Below are 19053 nucleotides of genomic sequence, written 5' to 3' on the forward strand. Positions count from 1 at the left end.
TAAGAGAATATCCTAACGTCTTTCCAGAAGTATTGTCAGGATTACCACCTGATCAAGAAATAGAGTTCTCCATTGATGTGATACCAGGAGCCGAAACAGTTTCTAAAGCTCCATGTCGACTGGCTCCAGTGGAAATGAAGGAATTGGCCAAGCACCTTCAAGAATTGTTGGATAAAGGAGTTATTCGACCAAGTGTTTCTCTGTGGGGTGCTCCAGTGTTATTCGTAAAGAAGAAATATGGAAGTATGAGGTTATGCATTGATTATAGAGAACTGAACAAGTTGACAATAAAGAACAAGTATCATTTGCCCATGATTGACGATTTGTTTGATCAGCTTAAGGGAGTGTGCTATTTTTCAAAGATTGACCTAAGATCTGGCTACCACCAACTAAAGATCAAGCCTGAAGATATACCCAAGACTGCATTCAGAACAAGGTATGGCTATTATAAGTTCTTAGTGATGTCGTTTGGGTTGACCAATACACTAGCAGCTTTTATGGATATAATGAACCGAGTGTATAAGGAGTAATTAGATAAGTTTGTTATTGTATTTATTGATGACATCCTCATCTATTTAAAGACTCCAAAAGATCATGCGACGCATCTAAGGATTGCCCTTCAAAGGTTAAGGGAAAAATAAATGTATGTAAAGTTTTCTAAGTGTGAATTTTGGTTGATAGAGGTACAATTTCTTGGACATGTGGTAAGCAAGGAAGGTATCAAGGTAGACCCTATAAAGATCGAAGCAGTATCTAAGTGGAAGCAACCAAAGACTCTGACGGAAGTGAGAAGTTTTCTTGGGCTAGCAGGATAAAGTAATATGTCCTAAGTCCAATCATGTATTAGGATTTAGGAATAACTTTTATGTAATCTATTTTGATTTCATTGATATTAATAAAGACTTGTTTTGTTTTTATTACGGGCTTTATTTATTTAAGTGTTTAAATAAGATATACCATAGTTTAGAGTAAAGCTTTTTATGGATTATGATGAGATCATAATAGTGAGACCTAAAAAGATGATAACTCTAAACTTAAATAGTTCCTGGTCATAGGATTACTAACTGGTAATTAATAATCCGCAAAGATCGGTTCATACTCTGCTTGCTTCATTATGAAGGATGTCTGTTCTCATAGACATTTGTGTGGTGACACTATATCTAGTATGTAGGTGCTTATTATAGAATAAGTTCACTGAACATGACTCGCACAGCTGAACAACTGATGAAGTTCACTCACTTGTCAGCAGTTGTTCACATAGTGATAGTTGTACAAGTATCCTTAGACTTGAGGTCATCATAGTCATCTTGTGTACACTGAACTATGCTTTGGTTTAGTTCTTAGTCTCCAGGGACAATTATTCGGGCTCTTCTGGGTATAGGAATTTGTACACGAAGATAGTGTATGATCAATAAAGGATCTACCCCTTCCAGTGAAGGAAGCGAATGTTCAAGGCTGATCCACTTATGCTAGTTCAGGAATCTCTGGCCAGAGTGAATGAAATTAGAAAGGAGTTTCTAATCTGCATAGAACTAAGCATAGTAAATGGTAAGCAAGTGATTAAATTAGATAGGCTTGACACGAGATCCATGCCTTGTATTTAATCGGGACATTGTAGGGTAGAAGGAGTTTATTGTACGGTAACTATTCACTGAATAGGTTCTTGATATTCTAAGCAGTGAATTCATATTATCCGGATAGTCGAGATATGCTGAGAAGTATCCCTCACGGTGTAGAATAAATGTGATTAATTAATTAATCATATTTAATAAATTAGAGAATATATATAAATAATGATAAAATAGTTTTATTATTATTTATTTCTACTACCGGCTTAATATTTGATAGGGATAAATAAATTATGATTGTATAATTAAATACTGCATTAATTGTACAAGCTGTGGGCTGCTAGGCCCAATAAAAAGATATATGAAACTCAGACCAGAAAGGTTAAGCCTGATGGACCAGATCAGGCCTGATGGAATAAAAAAGGCCCAAAAGCCCTAATTATTAATTAATTTCGTAATTAATTAATAAGGGAAAAATCAGCTATTGAGAAGAGTCCCGATAAGGATATAAATCCTTATAGATTAGCCTCAAGGGGACCTAAAAGGATAAGGAATCAGCTTCCTACTTCCTAGGACTCCTAAGTCTATCCTAATTCAGAGGCTTGTCCACCAAGTCTCCTATACCAAGTCCAATTCAAGGACTCCCACATCTATATAAGGGGTCTCACCCCCACCAATCAGAACTACGTTTTTTGGCTTGATTCTCTAATTCACAGAGATACGTAGGCATCTCGTAAAGGCAGAGTTGAGCTACGAAACACGAGAGCAGCCATTAAAGGCCTTGAGCTCCCGAATCTTAGTAATAAATACAGCAAATAATAACCTTAGTTTTTTATCCATAACATTTGGCGCCGTCTGTGGGAAAAACGCAACAACAACCATGGCGAGAACACGGAGAACAACCAGCACTCTGGAGGAGGGAACACCATCAGGGACAACCCAGGTGATTTCATCAACCGTGGAGGTTCCTCCCCATTCAACTTATGCATCTACTCAGGGGAAGCCCAGACAGGGGCAACTCATCCTCAGCCACAAGGGACAACTCCCCCGATTATTCAAGGTACGAATCCTCAAGTTCAACAAATACATATACCTGTGAATTCTCGACCCGTCGGGTATGAATATTCAACTATTGTTACTACTAACCCCCCTTATGGGATGCCCCTTCACCCTGAGGTTGGAGGAAGTGGATATGCTGGGCGAAGCGAAGCACGAGGGCGGTCGCCCCCCTATATACGAGGTTTGGATCCTATCCCTGAGGATCGGGAATTTTCTGGTCCATACACTGAGAGAGATTCCGAATCTTCGGATGATGAAGTGGCCCCGAGAAGGAGGCGTCCTGGAAAAGAGCCAATGGCCGATGGAAGGCAACGCCCCCAAAGCACCCCAGGGGCGAATCCCCAAGAAGTGCAGGAAAAGATCAGGGCTCATGAGGCTGAAATCCAAAGGCTGAGACGTGATTTGGAGGCTCACCAAGCCACCAGATCCCACATACCTCCTAGGGGGAGAAATCCTCCTCCTATCATAGACCTGGACGGTCCGGTAAGAAGAAGGGCTGCTGTCCCAAGAACTGATCCAAGCAATCTCCTTCCCCTTGGAGATCCTGATGATCCAACTCCACCCTTCACAGAAGAGATAATGAATGCCCATATCTCGAGAAAATTCAAGATGCCCACTATCAAAGCCTATGATGGCACGGGAGACCCCGCTAATCATGTTAGGACATTCTCTAATGCACTGCTGCTGCAACCCGTGAATGATGCTATAAAATGTCGGGCCTTCCCTCAAACCCTGTCGGGTATGGCTCAAAGATGGTACAGTCGCCTACCCCCAAATTCTATTGGATCATTCAGAGAACTAAGTCAGGCTTTTATTAAGCAATTCATCAGTGGGAGAGTCCATGAGAAAAGTTCAGCATCTCTTATGAGTCTTGTGCAAGGAGCTAAGGAATCCTTAAGAGATTACCTGAATCGTTTTACAAAGGAGGCTTTAAAAGTCCCAGACCTTGATGATAAGGTAGCCATGATAGCACTGCAACAAGGAACTAGGGATGAGTTTTTTAAGATGTCTTTGGCCAAACGACCCCCTGAGAGCATGTTGCAGCTCCAAGAGAGGGCAGGGAAGTATATCAAGGTTGAAGAAAGTATGAGGAAGACCGTAGTAAGTAATGAGCCCACTGGAGGCAAGAAACGAAAAACTGATTTGGAGTATATCGCTAAGGACAAATATCCTAGAACCGAACAAAACCCTGATTCAACCCCCAAGAAGGGAGGACCTGGGCAAAAGTTCACTGAATACGCTAAGCTGAATGCCCCCAGAAGTCAGATTTTGATGGAGATTGAGAAAGACAGAGATATTCGCTGGCCTAAGCCCTTGAAGGCTGATCCCGCCAAGCTAGATAAGGGCAAGTATTGCAGGTTTCACAAAGATGTTGGTCATGACACCGATGAGTGTAGGCAGTTGAAAGATGAAATTGAGTTTTTGATTCGAAAAGGAAGGCTGAACAAGTATACTGGAGATGGAGGAGACAGAAACAATAATGGAAGGAAGAACTTTGAAGATCGTAGGAGGGACCAAGATGATCAGGGGCGGAATCCCCAACCTAGAGGACCAGTTATAAACACCATTTATGGAGGGCCGAGACCTCGAGGGCCTGTGATAAACACGATCTTTGGAGGTCCAACTGCTGCTGGATTGTCCAAAAATTCCAGAAAGGCATATACTAGAGAGGTTATGCATATTGTTGGAGAAGCCCCGAAGAGGGCCAGGACAGAAGTAACATTGGCTTTTGATGATTCCGACCTAGAGGGTGTGAAGTTTCCCCATGACGACCCGCTGGTCATAACGCCGATAATAGGAAATAGCCCGGTTAAGAGGGTCCTTGTGGATAATGGTGCTTCTGTGGATATCTTGCTCCACGACACCTTTCTAAGGATGGGGTATAACGACTCCCAGTTGACACCAACCGACATGCCGATATATGGATTTGCTGGAGTAGAATGTCCTGTGGAAGGGATAATTAAATTACCAACCACCATAGGTACGGAGCCAAGGCAAGCAACGCAGATGCTGGATTTTGTGGTGGTAAAGGCTAGTTCAACTTATAATGCTATCATGGGGAGAACAGGGATACATGCCTTCAAGGCAGTCCCCTCTTCCTACCATTCAGTCATGAAGTTTCCCACCCGAAACGGGATTGGAGAAGAGAGGGGAGATCAAAAAATGGCTAGAAGCTGTTATGTGGCCTCTTTGAGGGCAGATGGAGTCGGGGGGCAGGTTCTTCCTATTGAAGATATGGATGTTCGAGAAAATGATGAGAATAGAGGAAGGCCAGCAGAAGAATTGGTTTCGGTTCCTTTAGATCCCAAGAATCCTGAGAGGATGACTTTCATTGGAGCTACATTAGAGGAGCCCCTTAGAGGGAAGTTAGTGAAATTTTTGCAAGAAAATAGTGATGTGTTTGCATGGTCAGCAGCTGATATGCCAGGCATAGACCCGGGGTTAATTACCCACAAGTTAAACGTGGATCCAAGCCGGAAGACAGTGAAACAAAAGAAAAGAAATTTTGCCCCGGAAAGACAAGAGGCTATAAAGCAGGAAGTGGAAAAGCTCTTAGAGGCTGGTTTCATTGAGGAGATTCAATTTCCGGAGTGGTTAGCAAACCCTGTAATGGTGAAGAAGGCTAATGGAAAGTGGAGGATGTGTATAGACTTCACCGATCTGAATGATGCATGTCCCAAAGACTGTTTTCCGCTGCCTAGAATTGATACTTTGATTGATGCCACCGCTGGACATGAGATGCTGAGTTTCATGGATGGATTTAGCGGATACAACCAGATCAAAATGCATAAGGATGACATTCCAAAGGTATCATTTATCACTGACTTTGGTGTTTATTGTTATCTTGTTATGGCGTTTGGTCTCAAGAATGCAGGAGCCACCTATCAAAGGTTGGTGAATAAAATTTTTAAGGATCTTATTGGGAAGACTATGGAAGTCTATGTTGATGACATGCTAGTCAAGAGTCTAGTAAAGACTGATCATATAACCCATTTGAGGGAAGCTTTTGAGGTCCTGAGGTACCACAAGATGATGTTGAATCCCACGAAGTGTGCTTTCGGAGTAGGATCTGGAAAATTCTTGGGATTGATGGTCTCAAAGAGGGGAATTGAGGCTAACCCCGATAAAATAAAGGCAATCCTGGACATGGAACCCCCAAAAACTGTCAAGGATGTTCAGAAACTCACAGGAAGGGTTGCTGCGCTAGGACGATTCATCTCCAAGTCAGGAGACAAGTGCTTGTCATTCTTCAAGTCATTAAAGAACATTAAAGACTTTGTATGGAGTGAGGAAAATCAGAAGGCATTTGAAGAGTTAAAGAAGTATATGGGCCAGGCCCCGTTGTTGGCCAAGCCAGTTCTGGGTGAAGTTTTATTCTTGTACTTGGCTGTTTCAGAAAGCGCCTTGAGCGCGGTGTTGGTTAAGGAGGAACTAAAAGTCCAGAAACCCGTATACTATGTCAGCAAAATTTTGCATGGTGCTGAGTTGAATTATTCAGCCATTGAGAAATTCGCTTTAGCCTTGATAATGGCTTCAAGAAAGCTGCGTCCTTATTTTCAAGCTCACCAAATTGAAGTGCTAACAAATCAGCCACTGAGAAATATCATTCACAGTCCCAAGGCAAGTGGGAGACTGATTAAGTGGGCAATAGAATTGGGAGAGTTCGATCTCAAGTATAAGCCACGTATGGCCATAAAAGCCCAGGCACTAGCTGACTTCGTGGTGGAATGTACCATACCCAACCAAGAAGTCGGGGGGCAGGAAGATACCACACCTCAAGACAAGGGAGTCGACAATGGGGACAAGGAGAAAGAATATTGGGTTCTCTATTTTGATGGAGCATCAAAAACAAATTCCAGTGGAGCAGGGTTGGTTTTGCAAAGCCCTGATGGATTCTTAATTGAGTATGCCATGAAGCTAGACTTCCCAACCACAAACAATGAGGCAGAGTATGAAGCCCTGATTGCTGGCCTTGGTCTAGCTGGGACACTTAGAGTCAAAAACTTAAAGGTCCGTGGAGACTCGAAGTTGATCATATCCCAGGTAAAGGGAGAATTTGAAGCAAGGGATGATACGATGGCAAAGTATGTTCGCCTAGTAAGGGCTGTGATGACCCAATTTAATGAATGCCATGTTGAACACATTCCAAGGGAAGAAAATGCTAAAGCAGATGCGCTATCAAAGTTTGCTTCATCTGAGATTGAAGAAAGTTCAGGAAGTGTGTACTTCCGTGTTTTGAAGACACAAAGTATAGATGTTAAACTTGTGGCTCCCGTAGGCTTGGGGACGTCATGGATTGATCCCATCAAGGCTCACATTCAGACCGGTTGGTTGCCAAGCGATACAATTGAGGCACGGAAGTTAACTGTTCGAGCACTAAGGTACTCTTTGATAGATGGGATTCTATATAAAAGATCTTTCGTGGTTCCTTACTTGAGGTGTCTCAGGCCCGATGAGGCACGATTGGCTCTTGAGGAAGTGCATGAAGGCATTTGTGGGCAACACTTGGGGGGCAGGGCCTTGGCTCATAAGATAACTCGTTTAGGCTTCTATTGGCCAGAAATGATGGCTGATGCCAAAGAATATGTAAAGAAGTGTGATCGTTGTCAGAAGCATGCACCAGTCGCCAGACAACCCCCCGAGATGCTGACCTCTATCAACTCACCTATTCCCTTTGCTATGTGGGGGATGGATATTCTAGGGCCTTTTCCTATGGCCACAGCACAAAGGAAGTTTCTGATTGTAGCCATTGATTATTTCACCAAGTGGATCGAAGCCAAACCTTTGGCCAAAATCACAACTAAGCAGGTTGCACAATTCCTGTGGGAAAACATTATGTGCCGATATGGAATTCCCCGTATCCTCGTCACTGACAATGGAACGCAATTCAACAATGAGGAATTCAAGAAGTATTGTGAAGAAAATGAAATTGAGTTACGATTCACCTCTGTGGCTCACCCGCAAGCCAATGGGCAAGCGGAAGTAGCAAATCGGATAATCCTGGATGGACTAAAGAAGAGGATCGAAAAGTCGAGAAATAATTGGGTAGATGAGATACTTCCCATATTATGGGCTTATAGGACTACCTGTAGAGTCACGACAGATGCAACTCCTTTCATGTTGGCATATGGGGCGGAAGCAGTAGTTCCCGTGGAGATATCACATTCTTCTCCAAGGATTCAGGCTTTTGATGAAAAAGAAAATGAGGAAGGGCAGAAGTTAGCCCTGGATTTAATCGATGAAGTACGAGATAAAGCACACGCAAAGATAGTAGAATATCAGAAAAAGGCTTCATTCTACTACAACCTAAGGGTTAAAGAGAGGTTTTTCAAACAAGGTGACTTAGTCTTGAGAAAAATAGAGGCTTCTGGTGTCGGACAGAAAGGAAAGCTTGCCCCAAATTGGGAAGGGCCGTATAGAGTCAAGAGCGTTCAGGGTAGAGGAACCTACAAGCTGGAGACTATGGATGGTTTTGAAGTCCCGAGAACCTGGCACGCACAAAACCTGAAGGTTTACTACGTGTAAGATGGTCGAAGTACGATTCTCACTCGTCAGGATGGCGAGTAGGTTGAAAAGCACCTTGAAGCTTTGCTTGCTTAGGATTTATATGTTTTAGTTTTATTACGAAATTTATTAAGACTTGTGTAAGGGACGAATCCCAGACAATTTTATGAAATTCATAAGTTCTTCAAAGTATGATTGTGGCCTAACAAATAAAAATCAAATGCATGGATGCAAAGCATAAAAGGTGATAAATGAGATAGATCTGATAGATGTTACAAAAGTTTGATAAATAAAGTCTCGAAAAAAGCCACGCAGGGCTGAAAAAGCTCTAAGGAGCTGAGGTGCCCTCGGCGTCCATATCATCGTCTTCTCCGCTCCCGCTAGATGTCTCCGTCGTCTCGGAGGAGGAAGAGCTGTCATCCTCAGCAGGTCTGGAAAAAGACTCGGGAGGAGGAAGAAGTGGATCCTGAGGAACATGATCCGAGACAACTACTCTGGTACGAAACCTCTGTAGCAAAGCCTCATCGTCAGGGCAGATGTAGTCCGCCGGGTTAATATCAGGACAAGCCTCGTTCACGGTCCCAAGGGCCGTGTCCCAACCAGTCCTAAAAAACTCGGGAAAGACTGAATCATCCCTAATCCTCATGGATTGGGCAAACTCCTCCGAGTCCAGATAATTGTCTATAGCTTTATCCTTCTCCGCCCGAAGTACCACCAGCTCGGCGTTAGACTCTCCGAGTTCTTCCTCCTTGCGCTTGAGCTTCTTCTCCAGGGTAGCATACTTCTTCTGCTGCCTCCTGAGGGCATTATCGGCCTTATCAGAAGCCCGCTTCCATGATTCGGCTTGCCTCACAGCGCCTTGAAAGTAGGCGTTAGACTGAAACAAAACAATTAACAAAGTATAAGGCAAGAAAGTGCTACAAGAACGAGAAATAAGTTTAAAAAAGAGAAGGCATACCGAAGCCAGAGATTGGGCTCCCATGAGCTTAATCCTCTCAAGGTCAGGGGTGGCCACCACATCAGTAAAGTCCTTTGGGGTCACGCTATGGTAGGACCAATCCCAAGCATGCTTCGTGGAACCAACCACGGTATCCCCTCGGCGGAATCCCCAGAGAGGCTGAAAGGCGCCTGTAGCAGCAGCAGCAGGGGCAGCAGCAGTGATAGGAGCATTATGGCCCTCAGCTCCTTCAGTTGAAGCCTCCCCCATAGGCTCCTTGTGCTTTCTCAAGAAGATAGGCTCTGTCGCCTTTCCTCTGGTGTCTAGGCCTGCTAACCGAGCTTTCTTCATCCTAGCTGTTTCCTCGACCAAGGGGACATTGTCCTCGTTAATCTCCTTAGCAGCTGAAACAAAGCAAAAGACAAAATAAGTGATGTTAATAATGCGTGAAATAAAGAAAAATTGAGAAGGGAAGAGAAATACCCTGTTGAGAAACAGAGGATAGTCCCACATGAATCAGGGAAAACTCTTCTAAAAGAGTCCAGCTGGTGGTGGTGCCATCATCCTGAGTGAGCCCATTATAAATGATAGTTTCTTCAGGAGTTAAGTGAATGGATTTGAGGCTACCATCACTGACCTTCCCGAAGGAAGATCGAAAGAGCGTGCCCCAATCGCCATTCTCCCAACGTAACCCGACGAAACTATTCCTCCAATTTGGATTATTATCCGGAATAGAGGCGCTGTTAAAGATATGTTTGCTTTTGGGCCTTTGTTTGACATAAACCCAGCCACAAATATTGGAAGAACTATTGTAACATTGAAAGACTTTCCTAAAAACGGCTACAGAAAGAGGAAAGCCCTCCCTAAGACAACAAACCATAAAACATAGAATATTCCTCCAGGCGTTTGGAGGAAGCTGACACGGGTTGATTTGTAAGTCAGCCAAAAGATGAGGGATAAAAGGATGGAAAGGGAACCTAAGCCCAGCATTAAGGGCGTCGGTGTAGATGAAGAGAGTATCGGGCCTCCAGTGGCAAGTACGGTCACCACCAGAGACTGGAACTAGTCTAAAGGGGGGAGGGACGTTATAACGAGCATTTAGTTTATTGAAATCTATGTTATGCCAAGTATTACAGTGATTAAAGGAGTCGAGATGTGCAGTGGAAGGATATTCATCCCCCCTGGTATTAATCATATCAATTAAAGACATATATGAAGAGCGGATCTCGATATCCTTACCTCGTTTTGAAGCCGAGGCTATCTTGGCCGCCCTCTCGGAACTCTTGTCAGCCATCTAGTAAAGACTGGAAAAGACTTGGGAGGAGGAAGGAGTGGATTTGAGAGAGGAGAAGATTAGAAAGTTTGAGATGAAGAGAAATGAAATGAGAGGTGTGAAGAATCACACTCTCATCCCACCTATATATAGGAGAAATAAATGGATAATGGGCCTTAAAAAGCCCATTTGGGCCCAAAAGTTGGAAGGTTCTGGAAGTTCCTGGAAAATTCAAGAGAATTCTAGTAAAAAATCAAAAGAAAAACTTGAGTTTTTTCAAGATTTTGGAAGAATCCAGAAAGATATTAGAAGAGTTTGGAATTTGGGCTCAGAAATGAGGCTCAATTCTAGAAAAATCTTGAAAAACCCAAGGCCCAGTACCAAGGCCCAGTACCAAGGCCCAAATACAAAAAGCCCTATTCGAGGCCCAAAATGATTTTTTCAGGCCCAGGATTAATAAAGATAGTGGGCCCCAAGGTCAGAACAGCCCAGAAAAGGGCCTAATTAGTTAAAAATACAAAACCCAGTTGAAATGGGCCCAGGTTATAAACCAAGAAAGGGGATGGCCCAAAAGAATACAGCCCAGGTTTAAGGGCCCAAGTCCAAATTACAGAAATATATTCAAGAAGTTAATTCAAGACCAATTCGACCAGGAAACACAAAGGAATCCTGATCGAAACTCCTGAGGTCGAAATCTTGTCGATCAGGGCTGAAAAATAAGCTTAATTCGACCTGAATTAAGACTCATTCGACTAGAAATCAACTGAAAACCCTGGTCGAAACAATCCTGCTCGAAATTGCTTCGACCAAGGCAAGGAAGGTGGCTAATTCGGTCAAAATATAGAATTCTGACCCAACATCCTGACCGAAACTTTCCTGCTCGAAAAAAGGACAAGGAGGTAGGAAAAATCCTGGCCGAAATTCGACCAGGACTTCTGCTCGAAACACTCCTGCTCGAAATAGCTTCGACCAAGGCAAAGAAAGGTGGTTAATTCGGTCAGAAACACAGGAATCCTGACCGAAAGGGACAAAAATTCCTAGTCGAAGATTTCTGCTCAAAAAAAAAAAAAAAAAAAAAAAAAAAAAAAAAAAATACAAAGCAAAAATCCTGTTCGAAGTTCGACCAGGAAGTGAGGTCGAATGTACCCTCCTCGAATTCCCTTCGACCAAGGCACGACAAAGGCTAATTCGACCAGGATCCTGGTCGAATGGATTCCTGGTCGAAAATTATATAAAAAAAAAAAAAGAAAAGGAAGAAAAATCCTGGAAAATCACAAAAAAATAAGGAAATTCCTTAAATAATTTCTGAAAAATATTAATATTTTCAGAAATAAGGAATAAATCCAGAAAATTAGGATAAATCCCAGAAATTAAGGGAAAAATCCAGAAAAATTAGGATAAATCCAGAAATTAAGGGAAAAATCCAGAAAATTAGGATAAATCCCAGAAATTAAGGGAAAAATCCAGAAAAATTAGGATAAATCCCAGAAATTAAGGGAAAAATCCAGAAAATTAGGATAAATCCCAGAAATTAAGGGAAAAATCCAGAAAATTAGGATAAAACCCAGAAATTAGGGAAAAAATCCAGAAATTAGGGAAAATCCCAGAAAATTAGGGAAAAATCCCAGAAATTAAGGGAAAAATCCAGAAATTAAGGATAAATCCCAGAAAAATAAGGAAAAATCCCAGAAAAATTAGGGAAAATTCCAGAAATTAGGGAAAAATCCCGGAAATAAGGGAAAAATTCCTGGAAATCAAAATAATTCCTAAATAAAAGGAAAAATTCGTTGTAAATGTGTAGGTCGCTCCACACTTTACGGAAAAACGAAACCCTGTAAGGGAACAAATGGACTTAACTTCTGCGAAACCTATTCAATGTTTCCCAAAAGTTGGGGGGCAAATGATAGGGATAAATAAATTATGATTGTATAATTAAATACTGCATTAATTGTACAAGCTGTGGGCTGCTAGGCCCAATAAAAAGATATATGAAACTCAGACCAGAAAGGTTAAGCCTGATGGACCAGATCAGGCCTGATGGAATAAAAAAGGCCCAAAAGCCCTAATTATTAATTAATTTCGTAATTAATTAATAAGGGAAAAATCAGCTATTGAGAAGAGTCCCGATAAGGATATAAATCCTTATAGATTAGCCTCAAGGGGACCTAAAAGGATAAGGAATCAGCTTCCTACTTCCTAGGACTCCTAAGTCTATCCTAATTCAGAGGCTTGTCCACCAAGTCTCCTATACCAAGTCCAATTCAAGGACTCCCACATCTATATAAGGGGTCTCACCCCCACCAATCAGAACTACGTTTTTTGGCTTGATTCTCTAATTCACAGAGATACGTAGGCATCTCGTAAAGGCAGAGTTGAGCTACGAAACACGAGAGCAGCCATTAAAGGCCTTGAGCTCCCGAATCTTAGTAATAAATACAGCAAATAATAACCTTAGTTTTTTATCCATAACAATATTGAACCTACAGGGTCACATCATAAAAAGAGAATGATTTAATGGTGGAGGAATTAATTAATAATGGCTAATAATTATTTATTTATGAAATAAATAATTAATTGGCAAATTTAATAATTGATTAAATGAGATTTAATTGATTATAAATTAATTAAGAAAAGTTCTTAATATTATTAATTAAAGGATTTAATTTTTGGAAATTAAATCAAGAGAGAGAATTATTTCTAAAGTGTTTAGAAAAAGGATTAATGATTAAAAGGTGTTTTAATTATTAATGAGAATAATAAATGGGATAATAATAATAATAATATTTATGGGAAAATTTCAGCTGGAAATTTTGCCTATAAATACACTATTATAGACCCTAATTTTATTCCACTCTCGAAACCCGAAAACCCAAAAAGTTTGGAAAACCCAATTCTCTCCACCTCCTTAACATCGTTTTCTTGGTGGATACCGGTGGAGTGCTTCACACTTGAGGAGCAACTGCTAAGGATCTCTGATCGTTGTCTCTGAATTATTTTAAAAGGTTAGATTTGATCCCTCGAATTTTTATTCACAATTTATATGCTTTTATTTGGATTTTGTATGTGTAAAAGTGTTTTGCCATGACCCCGCTGCGTTTAAAATCCAACAATTACCGAAGATTTGTAAAGGATTTCTCCAAGATTGCATCTCTGTTAAACAAGCTAACCAGGAAGAATGAGAAATTTTTATGGACAGAGAAGTGCGAAGAAAGCTTCTAGGAACTAAAGAAGAAACTAGTGTCAGCCCCAATACTAGCATTTCCATATGAGACGGGAAACTTTGTGATTTATAGCGACACTTCTTTGAAAGGTTTAGGTTGTGTACTAATGCAACATGACAAATTCATCGCCTATGCCTCTAGACAATTAAAGCCTCACGAGCAGAAGTATCCAGTCCATGATCTTGAATTGGAAGTTATTATATTTGCATTGAAATTATGGAGACATTACTTGTATGGAGAAAAGTGTGATATTTATACGGATCATAAGAGCTTGAAATACATATTCACTCAAAAAGACCTGAACATGAGACAGAGAAGGTGGTTGGAATCAATCAAGGACTATGACTATTCAATTAACTATCACCCATGTAAAGCCAATGTGGTGGTTGATGCCCTGAGGAGAAAAGAGAAACTGAACATGGTTCAAATTGCGGATGAGCTAGCACGAGACTTGGAAAAGATGGAAACTGAAGTTCGAGTACCAAGAGAAAGTAAGGAGCAACTGTACGAGATTACCTTCTAGCCAGCATTGATGGAAAAATCAAAAGATGTCAAGAGGGAGTTATGGAACAAGAATTGGACACTTTGACAGGAGAAGAATTGTGCACCCAAAAGGATAGTCAAGGTATGTTGATATTCTCTTCCAGGATATGGATTTCCAATGTGACAGAACTAAAGAATGAAGTGTTACATAAAGCGCACAACTCTCAGTTTTCTATCCACCCTGGTAAAACTAAGATGTACCAAGATTTGAAGAAAAACTTCTGGTGGCCAGGAATGAAGAAGGATATTGCAAATTGGGTTAGCAAGTGTCACGTGTGCCAGACAGTAAAAGCAGAATATCAACAGCCAAGTGGATTATTACAACCTTTGAAGATCCCCTAGTGGAAGTGGGAAGAGATTGTAATAGATTTTGTGGTGGGATTTCCAAAAATGAGAGCTAATCACAACGCTATTTGGGTAATCATTGATAGATTGACAAAGTCAGCACATTTCCTTCCGATCAATGAAAGGTATTTTTTGGAAAAGCTAGTTAGGTTGTATTTGGATGAAATAGTGACCAAGCATGGAGTTCCTGTGTCCATTATGTCACATCGAGACCCGAGGTTCAATTCAAGATTTTAGACCAAGTTCCAAGAATGTTTAGGAACCAAGCTGAATATGAGTACCGCCTATCATCCTCAGACGGGCGGTCAACGTGAGAGAACAATCCAGACCATAGAATATATGTTAAGAGTTTGTGCTTTGGATTTTAAGGGAAATTGGGACGAACATTTACCTTTGATTGAGTTCTCATACAACAATAGTTATTATGCCAGCATTGGAATGCCGCCTTACGAAGCTTTGTATGGACGCAAATGTAGATCACCATTATATTGGGATGAGGTATGAGAGAAGAAAGTGTTAGGTCCTGAACAGGTTTAGCAGACTAAAGATGCAGTGTCATTGATTCGGAAAAGGTTAGAAGTAGCCCAGGATAGACAGAGAAAGAATGCGGATTTGCATCGAAAAGATATGAACTTTGAGGTAGGGTCATTGGTATTGCTAAAAGTATCACCTTGGAAGGGGTTACTGCGATTTGGTCAGAAAGGTAAGCTTAGCCCCAGATTTATAGGACCATTTGAGGTTTTGAAGAAAATAGGAAAGGTCTCTTACGAGATAGCGTTGTCGCCGCAATTGCAACATATTCATAGTGTGTTCCACGTATCCATGTTAAAGCCCTATATACCTGATTCAAATCAAGTTATAGAGTATGAACCAAATGAGCTTCAGCCAGATTTTTCCTATGTAGAACAGCCAATCAAGATTTTAGATCGTAAAGAGCGAGTCCCTAGAAATAAGTCAATCCCCATAGTGAAAGTCCTTTGGGGAAATCCTCGAGTAGAAGAGTCTACTTGGGAGTTAGAGTCAGACATGCTTGATAAATAGCCTCATTTGTTTAGTTAAGTCAGATTCTGGGGACATAATCTTTTTAAGGGGGGAAGGATATAACGACTCGTATAATTTGTATTATTTTAAAGGTGTGATTGTTGAGTAATTAATTAAATAAGATATGTGTATTGGTTTTGATAGCTGTGTGTTGGTTCTTATTAAATATGTGTAATTTATTGGTGTATAGGATTGAATTGTGTAATTAAATTATTGCATTACATTGTTTTGTTTCGCTTTTAAAAGTGATTTTATTGTAGTTTTATTTTCATAAATATTTGGATTGTCTTAAAAATTATTTTTATAATTTCAATAATTACTTTTAGAATTCTGTAAAATTGAAAAATTGATATTTCATTAATTATCAAACTTTAAATGATTTTCTGATTACATTTATTTGTAAATATGTATTTAATTTCAGAATTCTTCAAAAATTACGAAACTCATATTTTATGAAGTTTATAATATTCTGAGAATTTTAAAATTATATTGGGGATTTTTGGGAGTAAATTCACCCGCGCATTGTTTCGTTTAGTCGTTAATTGCGGGTATAAAGTGCGGTTCAAAAATGAGTTAAAAATTATGAAAAAATTATTTTTATTAGCTTTGAATTATTTTGACATTTTATCACTATTTTGGTAAGATTTAGAATTTTATTTAGAGGCTCAATTGTTCGTTCGGTTGTAAATTAGTGAGACAAAATCGGACTTGCAGAGGACCGAGACACGTGTTAAGTTTTCGTTACTTTTGTTGATATGTGTCTTTGGCTGGAAGTTTGGTTAATAAAAAATATAGATAACCCCAACCCCGCCCCCTGCTTCGCCTCTGTCTCTATCAATCTCCATGTCGATCTCTTTCTCTCCTCTCATATCTCTCCCTCTCCTCTCTTTTTCTTTGCTGCTCTTCTTCCCGTTTCTTTCTCTCTGTCCCTTTCTTGTTTCCCCGGCGTTTTCTTCTTCGACTTCCCTGTTCCGATAATTACTCCGGCCACTTCTCCGATTATTGATTTGATTCAGTCTTGTGCTGATATATATACATATTTGATTATGTATGTGTGGGTTGCTGTGTGTTCTTGGTGTGTGTGTCTGTGTGTGTTTGTGTTGTGCGTGTGTGTGTATTTGTGTTGTATATATGTGGTGGTCGTGAGGCCATGTGTGTAGTGGTGATGGTGGTGGTGTGCTTCGACTGTGTTGCATGTTAAATTTGGGATTTTTGATTATTTTATTATTATTTCTGCAGGATTTTTTATTAATATTCATGAAATTAATTATTCGCATGGAATGATTTTTAAAAATAATCGGTGGAATTTACGTTGGAAACCCAAAATTAATCGGGTACCCGTGAATTTTACCGCCGTTGACGATGAACTTCGGTGAGTCAACGGTGGACCGTGATGATACGTTCTGAGTCCTAAATTTATAAAATAAATAAAATAATTCGTATAATTGGTTTCGTATGTAAATAATTATACGATTGTGAAAATTGTGTTGTGACGCGAATTGTGATTTGTTGGGACTGACGTCGATTATGTTTCGACGGGTAGGCTTGTAAATAGAGGAGTCACTGTCAAAAAAATTTTTAAAATTATTTTAAAATATGAGAAACGTACTTTATAACACAAAATGTTTTACCCTTAGGTGAATACGGATTACGTGACTATGTGCATATAGTTATATGTATACGATTCGGGTTGTCGGATTGGGTTACATATCATCGATGATATCAAGCATGTCGGTATAACTAATTAGGGTATTTTGTTACTGTAGATCCCAGTCGAGTTTCTCCAGGACCGAAGTCAGCCTAAAAGCTACTTAGGATTTCTGAAAGCGTTGCAAGGCAAGTACTCCTGACCATTCTTTTATGGTTCAGTACGTATGAATAGACTGTTATTTTATTCTCGTAAAGGAACATAAACGTTTTAAGTTACGTATCCCCTGTAGATATAAATAATTGTTTTCAAACCTGTTTTGGATAGAAGTAACTTCAAAAGGTACCTATCTCGAATGGAAATGATTTATGAACCAGTTTTACGTGTGCTGTTAAAATGAATGGTTTTGAAAACTGGATAAAACGATCAGATATGGGATACATAGGGGCCAGAGTGGCCTAGTGAGGTTGCGTAAGAGGCTAACTCGGTTGCGCGCATTACATAACCGATTAGTCCAGCAGGTCAGTGACCTAGCTAGTCTCTGAGTTCCGGAACAGGTATATGGGATGGCAGTTGGAGTCGTCTGGTGTTGATAGCCTGATCAACTGTCTTCACATATCCGTTACGTATCTGATTTGCCTTTGTGATTCCCGTAAGGTAATAAGTGATTAATACAGTTGATTAATAAATGTGAATAGCATTCCAAAATTGGACTCTGGTACTTACACAACACACAACTATGTTTGTTTATAATGAGCATGTTAGTCAGTGATATCCAGTTATATCAGTTTTCTTTATTTACTGTCACTCGAAATGATTTACATATTATGGATTTCATGTTGATATATAGTTATGTTCCTATAACTGTTTACATTACTGTTTTTATCTTGATATTCATATGTTGGTGCTGCTGAGCGATTATATACTCACCCTTACAATCTGTTATATATATACATATATATATGTATATATATATATCGCAGATGCCTAGAAGACTAGTCAGACCTTGGCTGAACCGTATCTCAGCCTCTTCAGGGCACGGCTCCTTAGAGGTAGTTAGTATCAGACCATGTGCAGTCGAATGAGTTGCTAAATAAGTTTAGTGTTTCAGACTTTTTGAATAAATGGTTTGTAATAATGAATAACTTAAATCATACTTGAACCTGGATCGGATCTTGGTTTGGGGTCGTGTTAGTTTAATATTAATAATAATCTTATAGTTTATATTTTGGTTTGTTATGTTTAGTGACGTCAACTCCTGACCCCTGGGGTTGAGGCCGTCACAAGAAGCAATCAAATATCGCAACTACTCATCACCTTCGTCATCTTCGTTATCCGAATTCCCCAATAAAGCCTTCTCTAAGGCATCAGACCTTAGTATTTGATCAAGTTCTGAAGTACCACAGAATCGACCAATTCCACTTTTAAGCACTCCTCATTATCAGTAGGGAATTTCATGGCATTGAACACATTAAAAGTTACATCCTGATCCAGTACTCGCATAGTGAGCTCACCCTTCTACACATCAATCAAGGTTCGTCCCGTAGCCAAGAATGGACTTCCCAAGATTATGGGAATATTTTTATCTTCCTCCAAATCAAGAATTACAAAATCAGCAGGAAAGCTGAGTTTGTCCACCTTGACCAAGACATCCTCCACAATACCTCGTGGATATGTAATAGAATGATCGACCAACTATAAGGTCATATAAGTAGGCTTTGGATCAGGTAAATTCAACTTCTTGAAGATTGACAAGGTCATCAAATTGATGCTAGCTCCCAAGTCACAGAAGCATTTGTCGAATGACACTTTTCCTATGGTGCAAGGAATATTGAAGCTTCGGGGACCTTTAAGCTTCGGAGGCAACTTCTATTGCAACACAGCACTGCATTCCTCCGTGAGAGAAACGGTCT

The sequence above is a fragment of the Apium graveolens genome, chromosome 9 (genome assembly GCF_009905375.1).
Source record: "Apium graveolens cultivar Ventura chromosome 9, ASM990537v1, whole genome shotgun sequence".
Lineage (NCBI taxonomy): Eukaryota > Viridiplantae > Streptophyta > Magnoliopsida > Apiales > Apiaceae > Apium > Apium graveolens.